This window comes from Hipposideros armiger, unplaced genomic scaffold (assembly GCF_001890085.2).
Source record: "Hipposideros armiger isolate ML-2016 unplaced genomic scaffold, ASM189008v1 scaffold_97, whole genome shotgun sequence".
Classification (NCBI taxonomy): domain Eukaryota; kingdom Metazoa; phylum Chordata; class Mammalia; order Chiroptera; family Hipposideridae; genus Hipposideros; species Hipposideros armiger.
The window spans coordinates 3,671,336-3,688,690 of record NW_017731447.1 but is presented as its reverse complement, the minus strand read 5'-3'; the positions used below and the strand labels follow the sequence as shown (position 1 = coordinate 3,688,690).

Sequence of the window (17,355 nt, the reverse complement as noted above, 5' to 3'; positions counted from 1 at the left end):
TCAGTTAACATCTGCCAAGTAAACAGCTGAGGGTGCAGAGGAACATGCTACGGGGATTCAGGAACAGGGTTAAGAAATCCAAGCGAAGTCCCATGAAGGAGGTGGAACTGATGGAGGCTGAGCTGGGAGGGGTTCAGACAGGGAAAAAGCGAAGGCGGGGGATGGTGAAGATGACCTGGGAGATGGAGAGGAGAGAATCCTGGGGGAGGGAGGGACGGCCTCCTCGGGACAAGCAAAGGGCCTGGGTTTGGGCTCGGATGAGGGACAGTGTGGGGGTCTGTCTGGGCAGTCAAGGTGCCAGGCGGAAGTGCTGGGGGGACAGAGGGACCTCCAGCCTCCCCAAGCTGTGCCCCACTAGATCAGAGATGTTACATGGGTCCCTCACTCCTCCCATCAGCAGGGAGTAGCCTGAGGAAAGCACTTCTGAGAACCTGGTCCTCGGAGCTGGAGCAGGGGCGGGCAGCTGAGGACCTCTTCCCGTGTACCATCTCATTTGTCATGCTTTGCCAAACCCCAGGAGGGACATTGGGACGGTGAGCGTCCTGGCAAAGTACACAGCTTATTACCAGAGGGGTGAGGGGCCAGGATCAAAACAGCTGGGCCAATCCTGGTGGGGGAGGGGCTCAAGGAGTCGGAATCAGAGAGGCCTTTAAGGGTAGAAGCTGGGGCAGACCAGAAATGGGGGTGCAGACAGGCTATCACATTGACTTGGATGAGACCACCCAGGGCTGAGTGCAGAGGGAGTGGAGAGGAGGCACCAGGGCTGCAACCACGTTGCTGCAAGGTCCCGGAGATGAGGAGTGGCCAGCACTGGGCTGCAGCCCTCAAAGGAGGGAAGGAGAAGCCAGTGGGGAGGAGGGGACGAGGGGGACTGCAGTCCTGGGGCCGATGGAAATGAGCACGGGGTGACCACCTGCGTCCAAGGCTGCTGACAGGCTGAGTGAGACGAATTTTAAGAACCAACCACTGGACTCAGCAGCACAGACATCATGGTGACCTTGATAGGCGTAGTCTTGGGGACCAAAGGGACTGCAGGGGGTTCAGGAGAGAGTGGGACAGAGGCGAGAGGAGTAGCAAATTGACTTGAGTTTTGCCTGCAAGATGGGCAACCGCTGGAGCCCTTTAGCTTGGCGGCCAGGGCAGGGTTTTTATTAGGGTGGGTGATGGGAGGGAGGACTGACTGTTCAGGAGAGAGCGGGTGCTTGCTGGCTCATGTCCGGGAGGTGGTGGGAGGGGTGGGACCCAGGTACAGAGGAGGGGTGGGCCTTAGATCAGAGCAGGACTGTTCACTGTGGATCAGAAGGGGAAGCGGTCCAGGGGTGCAGGTGGGTGCAGGTGGGTGGGTGCAGATATGTACAGGTAGGTGGGTGCAGGTGTGTACAGGTGGGTGGGTGCAGGTATGTACAGGTAGGTGGATGCAGGTGGGTGCAGGTGGGTGGGTGCAGATATGTACAGGTAGGTGGGTGCAGGTGTGTACAGGTGGGTGGGTGCAGGTATGTACAGGTAGGTGGATGCAGGTGGGTGCAGGTGGGTGGGTGCAGATATGTACAGGTAGGTGGGTGCAGGTGTGTACAGGTGGGTGGGTGCAGGTATGTACAGGTAGGTGGATGCAGGTGGGTACAGGTGCATGGGTGCAGGTGGGTACAGGTCAGTGGGTGTGGGTGAGTGCAGGTGTGTACAGGTGGGTGGATACGGGTAGGTGCAGGTAGATGGGTGCGGGTGAGTGCAGGTGTGGACAGGTGGGTGGGTGAGGGTGTGTACAGGTGGGTAGACTTGGTAGCAGGAGCACACGACATTTCTGTTTGACCCAGACACAGGCTATGCTGCCCTCTTTAGAGATGAGGAAACTAAGGTACAGAGAGGTCAAATACCCACTTTTAGGTAGTGGAACTAGAACTTTGCCTGAGATTGAAAGGCAACAGAAACACCCCTAGACAGGGAATGGGAGACAGCAAAAGTGTGGGGAGGGCCAGAGAGGGGCTGTCAGCGATGGTCGAGGACGAGGACGTCTCAGCTTCCTCCCCAGGAGAAGGATGGAAATAGTACCTACTCCCTGGGGTCTGTGAGGAAAAGCGAGCAGCACTGTGCTGATTTGCAGGGAATGAAGATGTCAGAGGGAGGAGCCTTGGCAGAGGAGGCCATGCTGATGTCAAAGAGAGCACAGGGGATGGAGGGGACAGTTGGGGGGCCCTGTGCAAGTGGGGAGGGTCCCTCACCAGCCCTGCCTCGGGGTCCAGGCACCAAGGCCTGTGTGGCTGAGCTCAAACCCACCAAGTGTGCCTCCCCCAATGTTGTCCCATGCTGGTTCTGGCCCAGGCCACAGCCAGGGAAGAGAGGCAGGCAGGGCATGTGGGAATGGAGCCCCGAGAGGTCCCCAGGAACCATCCTGGTGGGGTGACCCTAGCAGGGCCCTGGCAGCAGCTGCAGGTGACTCTCCCCTCCTGAAGCCCCTGAAGCAGGCAGCAGGCCCATCTTCACGATGCAGCTGCCCACCACCTGGAGTCACCACCCGGTACAGGTTCCCCAGGCTGGGGGATGAGCATTTAGGAAACAGAGGCCTGCTCCCTGGGCAGAAATGGGCTTCCTCCTCTTCCTCCTGAGAAAATAAGCTCAGGCCCTGAGCTCCTGTGAAGCCCAGGCCCACCTGGGTGGGGGCAGCGTGGCCACCTGTCCCCCACGGACATCCTGAGGGCCTCTGCTGCCCTGTGCTCTCCGCTGCAGCCTGCCCTGTGGCCACACACTGTCACCTATGGTCCCGCATTCTGGCCTCTCCCCTGGACCAGCCGACAGAGCAGGGCCAGCGTCTCTAGGCGGCCCTTGCTAACACGCCTGTGTTGGCAGTGGGGTAAGAGCGAGGGCCCACTCTCTCCAGCAGGACCCGAATGCTGTTCCGCTCATTCAGGAAAATCACAGGACAAACCATCCTACCCTGAGCTCCGCAGCGGACAGCAGGCGGAGCCATCCGTTCCGCAGACCTGCAACGTTGACCGATCTACGACTTCACTCCTCTGGGCTGTGACCTCCGGAGGGTCCTCCAGGTAAGGCAGGTAGACCTGGGCCGGGCTAGTCAGGTACCCTGGGGAGCTTTGCTGACTTCCCCGTTACGGAAGCAGGAGGCCACTGAGACACGGGGCCTTAGCTGCCACCTTTGTGAAGCGGCTCATTTGACGTGAGCAAGAGAGGTTAAGGGCCGGCCGAGTGGCTCAGTTGGTTAAGAGCTCGCTCAAGAGTTTGAGCTCTGAGCAACAGCGGNCTCTGGGCTGTGACCTCCGGAGGGTCCTCCAGGTAAGGCAGGTAGACCTGGGCCGGGCTAGTCAGGTACCCTGGGGAGCTTTGCTGACTTCTCCGTTACGGAAGCAGGAGGCCACTGAGACACGGGGCCTTAGCTGCCACCTTTGTGAAGCGGCTCATTTGACGTGAGCAAGAGAGGTTTCATGAGGCTAAGCCCACCTTGTCCTTGACCCCTGCCTTTTCCATAACAATTTTATCTGCAGAAAACAGAGGGCATTGTCAGAACAGACCAGAGGCCCTCGACTACAAGTTCAAAGGTGTCTGTCCCCAGAGGTCTGGTCCAATCACATCTTCTTGGTGTTCTTGACGTTTTGTGACTGGGAGAGTCTCCAATGGGACCTGGGTGTGCTGACTCCGCTGTGGAACCAAGGATGGTGCTTAGGTCCGTGTGGGCCCAGCCCCCCACCCCAGCAAGCACAGAGGCCGCATGAAGACCTCCACCCAAAACCAGACTGTCCGACTGGACTCCAATCACAGCAGGAGACTAAGATACTCCCAGGTCAAAGAGAACAGGGAGCTGTGGACCATGAAGGGGAGACATGCGAATTCAAATAGCCCCTTGACTAGGCGTGAACTACAGTTTCCCCCACTCTGCCGGCCTCCCCTACAAAATGGACCAAAGAGGACCAGGTAAGAATGACCTTGTGATGGGTGGAGGGCGTGGTTACACCGGATTCCTGCTGCCTGCCTGCTTCTTGGGGCTCCGGGCCCCCTCTTCCGCTCCCCTCTCCTGAGGCCCTGGCCCCTGGAAGCCAGCCCTGGAGGGGTGCACCTTCCTTCCTGCCCAAGGAGGGCTGCTGTCTCCTTTGGATCTTTTTGCGGTCTGGGCTTGCTGTTCCTCTCAACAGTAGTCAGGAAGCCCTTACCCCAAAAAGTATCTGCGGGAGGCCTGGTCTACGGGAGAGACACCTGGAGGGCTCCAGGTGAGTCACACCTCACACCCAGGGATGAGGAGTGGAGCCGTCAGCCTGGCTTTGCCTTAGAGCTGCTGAACAGCGCTAGGGCACGGGCTGCATCTCTCTGTGCCTGTTCATCATTTACTGGTGTGCAGTGTCTAATGGGAGAGCCCACAAGGTGAGAAGGAAACAGCAGTGGCTCAATTAAAGATGTGCTGGGCCTCGTGTTGGTGGCTTGGCCCCAGGTCTTCTGTCTTCTATCTGCAGACAGCCTCCCTCTGGGCTCCTTTTGGGGAATTACCTTTCCCACCCCGGAGGCACTTCTGGCAGGACTGTCACTCAAGGCATCGTGCCTTCCCTCACCCTCATGGATACATATACAGACAGGCCTGGAATTGGCTTCCAGAGCTGCAGTGAGCACAGCAGGTCAGGGATGGCCACACCGGTCTCCCTCTCATTTTCTACCACTGAGAGGGGTCCCATGCACCTTAATGCTCTCTGCCCAGGAAAGGACGGGCTCCAGCACCCCTCCTTATCTGGAATCCTCCCGCGTGGCCCTGGATGGCTGCTGGGCCTGAGCAGCCCAGCCCAAGGTGGGGGCGTGGTGTCAGGCCTCCCCAAGCCTATTACCTGTTACAAGCTGCACCAGAGCCACGGCCTGCAAAAAGGAAAGCAGTGAGAAGGTTCCTGCCCCTGCAGAAGCCGCTAGTGCTGGTATGTGGCCCACAGAGTGCAGAGGTGCTGAAGGATCCCGAGTGGGGTGAGGTTCACTGGGGGTTCAGAAAGGAGGGCTGGAAGCAATCACTGTAGATGTGTGAAGTAAACGGAGCCCCCACCTGGATGCAGCCAGACATCAGTGGGAGAGGCAGGATGGTGACAAAGGCCGAGGGGCTGACTAATGTCTGCAGGAGCTCCTGCCCCTGCAGCTACCAGGACACCCCAACCACCCAGCTGCAAAGCAGGTCTTGCTAAGCCACCTGCTCGCTCGCCGGCATTGGGGTGGGGTTTGCGCATGCAGCGCAAGGGTGGCACCGTGTGGCCGTAGTCGGGTAGTGCACCCCACAGCCTCCGAAGCGCTTCATTCACGGGTCACTCCCCGAGGGCTGAGCCCAGCGCTGTGCTGCACTGTCCTTGGAGGGCACGGCCTGCAGATCTTCCTAGCGGGACCAGAGTTTCGGTGAGGGGTGTTCCTGAGGGGCGCAAAGCCTGAGAGGAGCGCTGGGGAGCAGCTGGAGAGAGCTCAGGGCCAGAGGTGGGAGGGGAAGGTTGCCTGAGGGAAGGTGCCCCTCAGGAGGGTGTCTGCCCCCCAGGCTGCAATCCTGGGTCCAGGCCACCTTTCAGACTAGGCTCTGGGTCCACGTCCCAAGCATCTGACTGTCCCCAGCCCTTCCCTTGAGCCCCTGAAGCAGCTGAAATCCCTGGCGCTCTAGGGAAACTATTCCCAGGAAAGGGAGGGGGCCAGGGAGGACATCACTCAGAAAAGGCTTGTTTCTGATGTTAATGGAAAGAGCCTGACCTTCAGAGTCAATCAGGTCTAGATTCAAACCTCACTCACGCCCTCCCTGTACTGTGGGACCTCAGGGAAGTCCTTTGCTCTGCGCTTCAGTGTCCCCGTCTGTAAAGTGGGATAAGAATGCTGGCCTTGCAGGAGCATGAAGAGTAGCCATTGTCGGGACAAGGAACAGTCACCACTACAGAAAGGAAGGCCCCCACCCCAAGTCTAAGGGTGCCGGCTCTGGGGAGGGTTCTGCTTGGTTGCCCGTGTGTGGCTGTGTCTTTCTGCATTTTGTGTGTGTTTCCATTTGGCAATGAGTCGGCTGACTGAACCCAGCCATGCCCCCTCCCTGACCCACCCAAACAGACCCGAGGTGTGCGGAGAGCCCAGGTTCGTGTGGCCAGCACTGAGGGTTGAAGCAAGTCAACAAGGCCCCAGGAGGAAGAGAAGAGGGACGGAGGTGGCACAGACAGGGTGAAGAGAGGCCTAGAAAGGAAGGGGAGATGGGGGGGTGGGGAGTGCACGGCAAAGTGGGAAGTCCCTCCAGGTGCCTGATGTCCCCCTCCCTGACTGTTCAAGGTGCCCCGGCAGCACCTAGGCAAGGTGCTGTGATCCACACTGGGCCAAGCTGATGCAGTGGCCTTGTACCAGTCTCCTTCCTTCCCTGGGCCTCTGCGTCTGTGACATGAGTGGAATGTGCTGGATTCCTTCTCTCAGCTACCATGTGCTCCCCTCCCCCCCAGGCCCACCTCCCACGCGAGTTAGGACTGGTCCCAGCAGCTTTGCTTGAGGGCGGGAGCTGTAAGGGTGCAGAGGAGCTTGTGGGCATGCCAGGTGAGGCAGGAGGCAGGCTGAGATGGGAATGCCAGGCTCTGGGAGTCAAGAGAAATTACCAGCAATGAAAGCCTATAGGTTTCCCCAAAGTGCAATTTGAATAGAAATGTCAAACGCACCTGGAGTTATTATAGTCGAGATGACATATGATCCTATATACCAACTCGATAATATCACAGGTGTGTATGGCAACACTGCGCCGCAAGTGAATCCTACCTCCTCCCGGGGGATGGTCTTTCCATCCCAGCAGAGCCCACAGAGCCTCCTCTGTCCTTCCCAGAGGTGGCCTTATCTGGGCTGGGCCTGGGGAAGTGATAGTCGGAGCCTAGAGCGCTCTCAGAGGGAACTGTTATGTCACTAGTAGGGGAACAGGTGTTTGTCATCTGGTACTTTCATTTTTGCCTAATCTGGGGTACAACCTAAGTGCCCTGGAAGCTTCTGAGCCCCACCCGCAGCCTCTCTGTTTCAGACTCCGTCTTCCCTCCCACCCTCCCTTTCTGTCCTTTCCTTCTCTCATGTCTCCTTTCCCATCCCCTTCCCTTCGTTCTTGCCCAGCATCTCTGCCTCGTTCCGCGAGTGACGCCCTCAGACATGGCTCTTTCCTTGGAGAGACCTAGGCGTTGGTGTGTTCCCTTCCTGCAGAGCTGTGCTCCTTGGACGCAGGGCCTGGGGCTGGGAAGGTGGGAGGTAGGGGCAGGAGGTGCGAGCAGCATGGTTGGTGGTCTGTGGAAGGGGTGGGGGGCTTTCAGGAGAGGGACCAGCACACCACCTCAGGGGGACCTTGGCTTGTCTTCTCTACAGCAGAGCCCATGTTAGTCCCCAGGACATGAGCTGCCTTTACTGTTAGAGCAAGAAGTCTCCATCTTGGGTCCTTTTCAGGAAGTGGGCTTTTGAAGGTCAAGGTTGCAGGGTCATTCTTCCCATCCAGGAATCCCCCTCACAACCCAGCCTTCCAGGACAGTGGTTCTGGTCCCTGGACCAGCAGGTTCAGCATCTCCTGAGATGTGATTAGAAACGCACATTCTCAGGTTCCAGTGCCAAGGGGGTGCTGAGATCGTTTATATCCCCTCGAGGGAGCCAGCTGTACCCAGCCCCACTGCAACTCCACCTTTAGTGACAGTCGGGTCGGGGGCTTGAAATCGTGGAAATTGCCAAACGCTACAAATCAGTGCTAATTTTTCTTTCGGAGAACAGTTTCCAGCACATCAGCAGGCCCCACCGAGACCTCTTGAGTCAGAAGCTCTGGAGGTGGGGCCCAGCAATGTGTTTTAATAAGCTTTTCAGGTGATTCCGATTCACACTCAAGCTTAAGAACCCCTGTTCTAGTGGGTCAGCACTGGGGCAGTCACTAGAAAGAGAGGTATCTAAGGGCTGGGATAGAAAAGAGAGGTGTTTGGGTGGCCAAGGAGCAGGGTTTTGCAAACAGCCTTTGGGAAAGAAAGGAGAGAAAAAGTAAACCAGAGCCTGGGGCCTTCCCTCCAGGCAGAGGGGGCAGCCCCCCCCCACAGTTCCATCCAGGGACTGGGAAGAAGTGCTGAGGGGTTGGCTGCAACCTGCTTGGTGTTTGGTTTTTCCAGGTATCTGGATGAGAGAGACAAAGTCAATTACTCTGAGTCACGAGCTCAGGAAAGCACAGACTAACTGGCTAGAAAAAATGCTTTTTTCGATGCTGTTTCTGCAACAACAAAAAAGCACATTTACAAGCATTTCATTGGAGACACAAGGAAGGAAGATCCTGCAAAGTTCCTTTCAGGAACAAGATGAAAATGGAAAATCGCAGTTCCGTACCCGTGACTGCTCGCATAAATTTGTACCAAAATGCCATGGCGATTTTCTTTCCTTTGTCCAATTTTGAAATATTTCCAACATACAGAAAAATACAAGGAGTAATATAATGAAAGCTTTGTCCCCACCACCAGAAATAGCAAATGTTAACGTTTTGCCATACTTTTGTCAGATGATCATTATTTTTAAATGAAACCTTACAGACTCGGTGAAGAGCCTTTATACCCCCTTTCCTCCCTCCAAAATGCAGCAGCTCTCCTGAAATGGGTTGATATTCTCTTCATACATGTGTTCATACTTCACCACATATGAATGACTCATAAATTATACCAGCACAGTGCTTTGAGTGTTTCTTCATTTACATAAGTGGTGTTCCTCTGGCATTTGCTGGTTTTCTCCTAAAACTGTTTCTGAGGTCTCCTCACGTTGATGGGTAGAGACTCAGCCCATTCAATTTAACTGATAAATGACGTTAAACTGTACAAATGGATCACAATTCATCCATTCATCTACCGATGACATTTAAGTTGTTTCCAGTTTTTCACTGTCATGAATGACTCTGCAGTGAACAATCTTGAGCTTGCTTCTCTAGCGTGTAGCCAAGAAGTAGGGTTGCCCGTCCTTGAAAGAGCGCATGTCCGGCCATATACATGTTGCCAAACTGCTCCCTAGCTGGGCTGAACCAGGTCTTATTTCCACCAGCGTGGGTCTGATATGTCCTAAAGCATCCTTTATTCAGGGTGCACTTGGGTTGTGTTCTTTCCTGACTGTAAACCAGTTATGAGGGTTTTCTCTAGTTCCTTCCTGACCTTTCTTCTAACTCTGCTTACCCTTAAAGCCTTCAATTCTTCAGCCATGAATGCTTCTACCAGTAAGGTTTTCCGGGATCTGAACCTAGTGGCCAAGAAGGAATGACCAGTGTGTGTGTTATAAGGTGGAGTGGTGTGCACGGTGTGTGTCTGTGACTCTGCGTCCATGTCTGTGTCTGTGACTTTGTACCAAAGCCAGCAAGAAGAAAGGCTGGAAACGGCAAGACTTTCCACAACGACTTTTCAACAGTGCATCAAAAGGAGAGAAGGAGAGAGCCAGGGTGACCCAGAATTCCTCTCATGCTTGCGTCTCTTTCCTCCTCCTCTCTTCTTTAGTGTGGGTTAGGGGAAGAGTTGTCCCAGAATGGCACCCAGCTCCATCTTCTCAGCTCCCCTACCCAACCAAACTCGAAACACTTCTCTAAGCCACTTAAACTGGCGGGAGAGGGAAAGTCCCATGCGCTCCATCTGGGGGAAAGGGCTGACTTTTTGGCCCTGAGCCTGAGAGCTCTCTGTCCATGCCAAGGGCTGCCTCCTGCATCTGGCCCTGTGGGGCCGGGAGAGCTGCCAAAATCCTAGATTAGGCAGTGACCATGGACAACCTAGAGCTTGGCCACTGACCCTGCCCTAGGACCATGCAGAATTGCTCTGAGCTCCTTCCTAGGTTCTGAAGCAAGGAGCCTTCTGAAATGGACTTGAGAAAGGGGGGCATGTGAAAAGGCCCACCACCAAATCGCCTGTCTCAAACTAAAGACATTTCAAGAGGCAAGAACCCAAAGTGGATGAAAAAGTACAGTTCACAGTCAAGTGGGATTAGGGCCCTGATCTGAGGATGATTTTTGGATAGGACATTTTTTTCCCCCCAAACACCTTAACTATTGCTAGCAGGCGTTGATTGTTTGTCCTTTCTCAAAACTATGCAGCCTGAAACCCTTGGCTTCGTTGTTCCGCAGCCTCTTTTTGGCCCTGAACAGTCTGACCTCATGGGCCACAGGTGACTTACTTCAGGCTGGAGGACAGGAGGCCTACCCATGTGCCAGGGGTGTCCCAGCAGAGACCTCACCTCCGAGCCCCGCTCGGAGCCAACGAGGACGAATGAGGCTGGCGTCACTGCATTCCCAGCCTAGCCGGGAGGATGGGGCCCGTTGGGGAAAAGAGCCAATGTCAGTGACGGGATGCCACGGCCATGTTGATGGCAAGCAAATGAGTCAGCAGCAAGTTTAAGCAACAAACCATTGCACCATAGGGTGTTTCTCAAATTCTTGTCTACTTTTGGAAAGTATGCAGTGCCATTCTGTTGAGCCTCTGGATTCTGAAATAGCTACAGAAAATGTTAAAAATGCTGTGGGTGAAGATGTGCCTGCATTTGCCCTTCTCCTAAAAGAATAACCACTGTGTTGCATGTCCCCGAGCCAATCGTTTAACGCACCTGTGTCTTCATTTCCTTATCTGTCACATGACAGGAATGTATGGAAAATGTCCTCGGGGATGCTTTCAAGCCTAACATTCTGAGATTCTGCTCACATTCTTAATACCCAGGCTGGATCTGCACAATGCCAGGACCACTAGCCAGTCCAGTTAGCGTGGACAAAATGTTCTCCCCCACCAATTCTTTGGCACAATGTAGATAAAACCACCCATTAACTGGCACAATGTTTCATTTTATAACTGGCTTCTCTGGCATCATCTTGAGCCGCAGTTCCTCCACAGTGGTGTCCAGACATGCCGCATGTCTGGAGCCATTATCAGGTGTGTCCTAGGCACTGTACTATCAACAAGAAACTATTGAGGATTTCAAATGATGGGTGAACTTTTTATCAATTAGAACAGACTCAGCATATCCCTGTTACAATGCCCTGTCACTCACTTGCAATCCAATATGCCTCCCTGCACAGAAGAAAAAGAAGGGGTGGAGTTACACCCGCCAGCCAGGACTGCCTGTCACCCCGAGCCTACTGGGGATGCCCATGGGAGGGTGTCATGAGTCGTGCTTGTGAATGTCACCTACAACATGGCATTTGAGGATGATTGACAGAGACCCTGGAACAATCTGATCCAAGTGTGGACCGCTGCCAGCCTCCTGTGATCCAGCCGCAAGCCAATGGAGAAAGAAGGTATTGAACAGGGTACAAAATGAAGGGGCTGTCATTATGCCTGTCTCTTGATCCCAAAAAACATTATTTCACCATAATTTGTTCATAGTTGAGGAAGAGGAGGGGGCATGAAATAGCGTTTATTGAGCACTTAGGAGCCAAGTCCTGTGCCAGGCACTTGAAGGCAGGTTCGAATGCTACTCGTCATTTCTATTCTCAACTCTCCAGTGGGACCCCACTTTCCCCGCTTTGTGGTTTGGAATAGTCATGTAATATTTTGGCCAGTGAGTTGTGAACAGAAGCGACGTGTGCCAATTCAGTGCCAGGGGATTGAATCACTAGCTTTAGATCCCCCAGAGTTTCCTCTCCCTCTACCGCGGGAACTGGTAACAGCCCAGTGGCTGTTCTATCATAAGCCTGAGTTCAGGGGCTTGATGGAGCAGAGCCCCAGTCAACTGTGATGCATGTGAATACCACAGCACAGTGAGGATGAAGGACAACTTGGTTGCTATAAGCCACTAAGATTTTGGGGGGTCACTCGTTACTACAGCACAACCTACAATAATTTTGTGCTGACTGATGCACAGTGTTACATAGCATGGTAACACAGTGGGGGAGATGTGAGCTTTAGAGTCAAAAAGACCAAGGCTGGACTCTTAACAGTTACTGACCTTGGGCAATTTGTAACTTCTCTGGGTCTCAACTTCTTCGTCTATAAAATGGTAGTTATGAGTCCTATCTCATGATGTTGTTATCAGGTTTGGAAATAGTATTGATAAAATACTTAACACAGGATTTGGCACATAGTAGATGTTCCATTATAATTATTTTAATTTCACATATTCCTTAAAATAGGCCCATGAATAAATAGAGATCATAAGCATATAAGAGAAAGGATAATTTATTATTGATGTTTCAAATGTCACCATACCCTGGCCAGGGACCCAAGGGTAAGTGGACATGTGAAGCCATCTGAGCTCACCCTCCCTGAGCTCAGAGAAGCTCTAGAAAGAGAGGAGGGCCCACGGATACCATTTACAATTCAGTCTTTCTATTGCCGGAGGAAAGGCGGACTCCACTTAGAGGAGTGATTTTTTTTTTCATGCGGGAGTTGAACCGGCAGCCTTGCTGAGCACACGCTCTATCCACTGAGCCATCCGGGCAGTTCTGAGTTCAGTCCCAGCCACAGGTGGGCATAGCTCACCATCCAGCAGGCAATCTTGTCATTAGGAGCACGTGCTCTCACCAGCTGAGCCATCCTGCCACCTGTTGGCAGCTCAGCGGCAGCTCAGCTCAGGCGCAGCTCACTGACCCATGTGGGAATCAAACCAGCGACCCTGTTGCTCAGAGCTCGTGCTCTTAAGCAAACTCAAACAACTGAGCCACTCAGCCAGCCCTAGAGGAGTGATTATTGATAACTTCAGCTTATTAATACCTTAAGAATATGGCAGTGGAATGGGTTAGTTCCGCTGAAGCTTGTTATCCTATCAAGCAAAGTACCAGCTGAGGTTTTTTTCCAAAGGTCCAATGAGGTAAACTCTCCCCTTAAATCAGCTTATTAGTATTTTCGCACCCACTTCAGCTGGCTCACCGGGACCCAGGGGGAATAACCTGGAGAGCAACTTACAGAGGAAGGAAGAAAGGAGGAGAATGTGCCTGGCACAGGGGAGATTGAGGGGCCCTTTACCTCCTCCCGCTCCCCACCACATCTTCCTCCCTCCCCACCAAGCCTGGCTTGATAGCAGCAGGGACACTGCCCAGGAAGGCAGTAGGGGAGCCATCTCCACCCCCCTGCCCCTTGCATGCCCCCCACTGGTCACTCTGGAAGCCAGCACATTCCAGGGCCAAAGCTTGCTGCTTAGATTTCATTTGAAAGTATGTTACCTCCAAACCCAGTGTTCTCCAGGGTCTACCCCCAGATCTGTTTCCCTCTGAAATGCCACATCTTGGCCATGAACTTAGAATTAGGAACATTCAATGGCCTGCTCCCTGGAGCCCCTCAATTCTGCCTGCGGGATGGAAGCTCCCTGGTCATATTCACACGTGGAGTACTGGCTGTCACTTGGGGCCCAAGGAGACAGTGACCACCCTGTCATCAGTAGTAGGTCAGGAAGGGAACCCTGGTTGAGGCCTCCACAGCCTTGGTTGAATGGAAAATAGAGAGATGTCAGTTCCAGGCAAAGCACCACAGGCTTGGGCAGCTTTGACACCTGCCATCCATCTGACCCTGATTTGCTCTTGATTAACTTCTGACTTTGCCGTGTAACTCTTGACAATTCCCTATGGGATTTCCCACGGCCGGTGGGATGGCTGATCTCCAGCAAGTGGGCGATTCTTTCAAGTTAGGAAGGTTTAACAGAAGTATGTGTTAGATGGACTTGGATGTGTGCTCAAGGGTTTACAGTATGCTGAGAATGGAAATGAGACTGTGGGATTCAGTCCGGCAGGGGCCAGTCAACCTCATTTTGATCACGATCTCTCTGATCCAGATTAAAATCTGCTAAATGCCTCCTGTGACCATGATCGGGACAAGTAGTGGTGTGCTGGACAGACTCATCCTGGTGTATGAGAACCTAATGTAGAATATTCAGGAACTCTGTGAGCCAGTTTTTAAACCATTGGTAGCTTGAAGGCTATTATGGTGGGATATTTACACCATGGAAAGTGGCAAACTCTACACATCAGGGTGTGTGTGTGTGTGTGTGTGTGTGTGTGTGTGTGTGTGTGTGTTTAGCGCTACTTTACCAAGGTTTGCATGGCTTCTTGTGAAGCCATTCCTTTCACTGGAAACACCATTCCAGGGATAGGATCCGAGGAATCAGTTTTGTACATGGGAAGCTCATAGCCCTCTAGAACCTTAGACAGCTATGAGGACTCTTAAAGAAAAATGTAATATTAATAGAAACTTTTACCAGACAGGGCACTATGGCTTTAGTCCTTGTGCCGAGAGTAAATGTAAAGCTTTAGCTGAAGTGAAAATTGCATGTAAATGTTGAGTTTATAGCACTGCAGGAGTCTGTAATGTTCTATAAAAAACCTTCATTGAATTCTCAGTGGAGCAGTGGTCTCTCATTGATATAACTTCCAGGGAGCAGTCTCTGCACCCGAAGTCTTGCAGAGAGGGGACACCTGGGACTCAGCAGACTATGGCCCATGCTGTGGGGGCTGCTGTAGGAAGGACACAATAGCTTTGAATAATCTATGTTGAGACTGAATTGTCTCTCCTCAAAATTCATATGTTGAAGCCCCAGCCCCTAATGTGGTATATTTGGAGAGTGGGCCTTTAAGGGGGTGATTGAAGTTAAGTAAGGTAATAAAGGTGGGGCCCTAATCCAACAGGATGTGTGTCCTTACAAGAAGAGGAAGAGACACCAGGCACGTGTGCAAACAGAGTAAAAGCCACGTGAGGATTCAATGCAAAAGCACCAGTCTGCGATTTTCACCAGGCATCTACCTTGCTGGCACCTTGATCTCGGACTTCCAGCCTCCAGAGTTGTGACAATATCAATTTCTGTTATTGAAGCCACCCAGTCTGTGGTTATTCTGTTATGGCAGGCCGAGCCGACTTATACAATCTACAGTGCAGATGGCTTGTTTTCTGTTTTTGTCTGTTTATTGATCAATTTTGCAGGATCGGACACCTTTCCACAGTTCTTCAGACCCTCTTAACACTAAGATTCTCAATGATCCCAGTCACCCAACTGGGAAGCCAACGGATAGAACGATGTAGACTGAGTCAGAACCTTGGCAGGTCGCCATAGTGGGGAGGCTAAGATTGAGCAGGGGGAGAACTCTGCTCTGTCAGCCCCTAGCTGTGGGATTGTGGGCAAATCTTTACCCTTTTGTGCCTCTGTGTCCTCATCTATAAAATAGGGGCATAAGGGCCGGCCGAATGGCTCAGTTGGTTAAGAGCTCGCTCAAGAGTTTGAGCTCTGAGCAACAGCGGTTCGAGGCCAGCCCGAGCTGAGTAGCCGCTAAGCTGCCAATAGGTAGCAGGATGGCTCAGCTAAANAGGGCTTCAGTAACAGTAGGTTACAAGGAAAGAGCTATAAAATACAAACTCTGTCCGAGAAACAGTACTTAGGGAAGTCTTAGGTGAAGGCAGTACCCAAAAAAAAATTTAAAAAAAAAAAAAAGCAATGAAAAAAAAAAAAAAAAAATAGGGGCATAAATACTATCCTCCCTCACAGAATCCTGGTGAGGATAAAACGAGACAATGTAATGATAAGCGCACAGCACAGTGCTCAGCCAGCTCCCCGCTGAAGCTAAGGCAACCCAGACACGACCTGGGCCAGAGGCGAGTCTGCCTGCCCTGGCACTGGGTGGGGGGGCCCCAAAGCGGGGTGCCTGGGAGGCAGGTCCTTTCCTCTCCAGGTGGCCTCTAATGTGAGGGAGTAAGTCATCTTCCGAGGACAGCCCCTCTTGACCCCAAGCCCTGTCCCCGGTTAAATTCTTCTCTGTCCCGATTGTTCCCAAACGGGATGAGGCTTTCTTGCTCTGCAGAGGAGGAGCGCCTGAAGAAATAAGATAATGAAGTAACGGTTTCACAGTGAGCCTGGCTCTCAGCAAGCACTCAGTAAACGGCTAGCCATTTCTATCTACACACCTCCCATGAGCAGTGTTCACGACCCCCCGCCTCGCCCCCGCTCAGTGCATCTGTGGCCATGGGACTGAGGCATACCTTGGCCCTTTTGATGGGAACGGCATCGGGTAATGTGTTAACCAACTTGGTTCAGCTTTAGTAAGGGGAAGAACTCCATTCATACCAAGGGCTTCTCCAACTCCTTCCCAAACACCCGGGATTGGACAGGCTGAACTCCCCCAAAAAGTGACTCCCAACCCCCACGCCCACACCAGGATGCAGCAGAGCCCAGCAGTGGACCTCCCTGGTGTCCAGGCCTTTTTCACCACATCTGCGGATGGACATCAACTCAACACTGTGGTTTTACTGAACTCCAACCGTCTCCTCCCAGCTCTCATGTCCTCCCAAGAGCAAGAGCACTTGTGACCCGAGAGGGAGCAGAAACCCACCCCTGCCCTGACCTCTGCCAGGAAAACTAGGCCTGCAGCCTGGACTTGAGCTGTAGGAAGCGGCTCCATTTACTCAGGGACGTTTGCCTCACCCAGGGAAACTCCTCGAATTCAGTGATATTTGGACCATGTGCTTCGTATCTTACTCCCCAGGGGCTCCCCCTTAAGTGACTCCAAGCTCCTTCAGTGCCTTTCTGTGTTTGCTTCCCCTGGGATCATGCTGAGCACACAGGGATGCTCGAGAGAGGAGTCACTGTGTTTCCGTGACACCACTGGCTAAAAGTACATTTAAAGCCATGTTCTGGGACGGCCTGCTTTGTACCTGCAAGAGAGCAGGCTTTGCCAAGTCAGGCTACATGAGAAGCCAGTTTACCATCTAACCTGATCAGGGACCTGGTTGCCGAGGGACCTTTCAATAGAGATTAGTAACAACAAACTCAGCAAAGAGCTGAGGCTGAGAAATAGAATCAGCTGAGGAAAATGCTCCTGCTGGTTCAAAAAAAAAAGGCAGTCACAAATTTCGAATATTCTGGAAACATGACACCTTCCTCTAATTGTTTACTCTTTCTCTCTGCAGACTACAAGAAAGCAAGGCTGAGACAAACCCAGAAGAAACCCAAGCCACCTCCTGAGAAGCGGTAAGGAATCAGGAGGGGGGCCTTAATTAAACACAGGAGACCAGGGCTGGAGAAAAGCTACCAAGCAGGGCCCTTGACAAATCTGAGCCGATTTGGAACACACCTGAGAAGGTTAAAAGATTCAGAGTCAATTAATTCTCCCCAAGCCTAAGGAGGACCAGGATGATTAGACGAAATAAAGAACAACAGCTCTAGTAATGAAGAGACTGGTTTATGCTTAGGTGCTTGCATTTCTTTGGATCTGAACTCCAACTACGTATCCTATTTTAAATTCATATTTTTAATTCTTTGTTCTTGGCTATTTTGATAAAACTCTTTATTTTGATTTACTTGAAGAACACCAATGCCACTAGAAAAATGTGCTTTGGTGACTGATGCCTTTGGGGAACCAAGCAATTCAAGCCCAGCTAATAACTATCTGGTGGCAGTTTGTTCTAAGCATGGGAAGCAACCTCATAGGAAGTAATCTGTGGGGGACTAGCG

At 52.5% G+C, this 17,355-nt stretch overlaps 1 protein-coding gene across 7 annotated transcripts in view; it reads left to right on the top strand.

Moving 5' to 3' along the window:
• Nucleotides 1–17,355, top strand: part of LEP (leptin) — an 81,344-nt gene that overhangs the window by 30,214 nt on the left and 33,775 nt on the right. For 3 of the 7 annotated variants that reach the window (XM_019646174.1, XM_019646172.1, XM_019646175.1), the window contains 4 exons: nt 2,873–3,038; nt 3,495–3,921; nt 11,006–11,224; nt 16,812–16,872. The gene's annotated coding sequence lies outside the window, so the exon portion shown is untranslated. Of the gene's footprint in view, nt 1–2,872; nt 3,039–3,253; nt 3,286–3,494; nt 3,922–11,005; nt 11,225–16,811; nt 16,873–17,355 lie in introns of those variants that run through there. The other 4 variants (XM_019646173.1, XM_019646176.1, XM_019646177.1 and 1 more) reach the window with 4 other exon arrangements.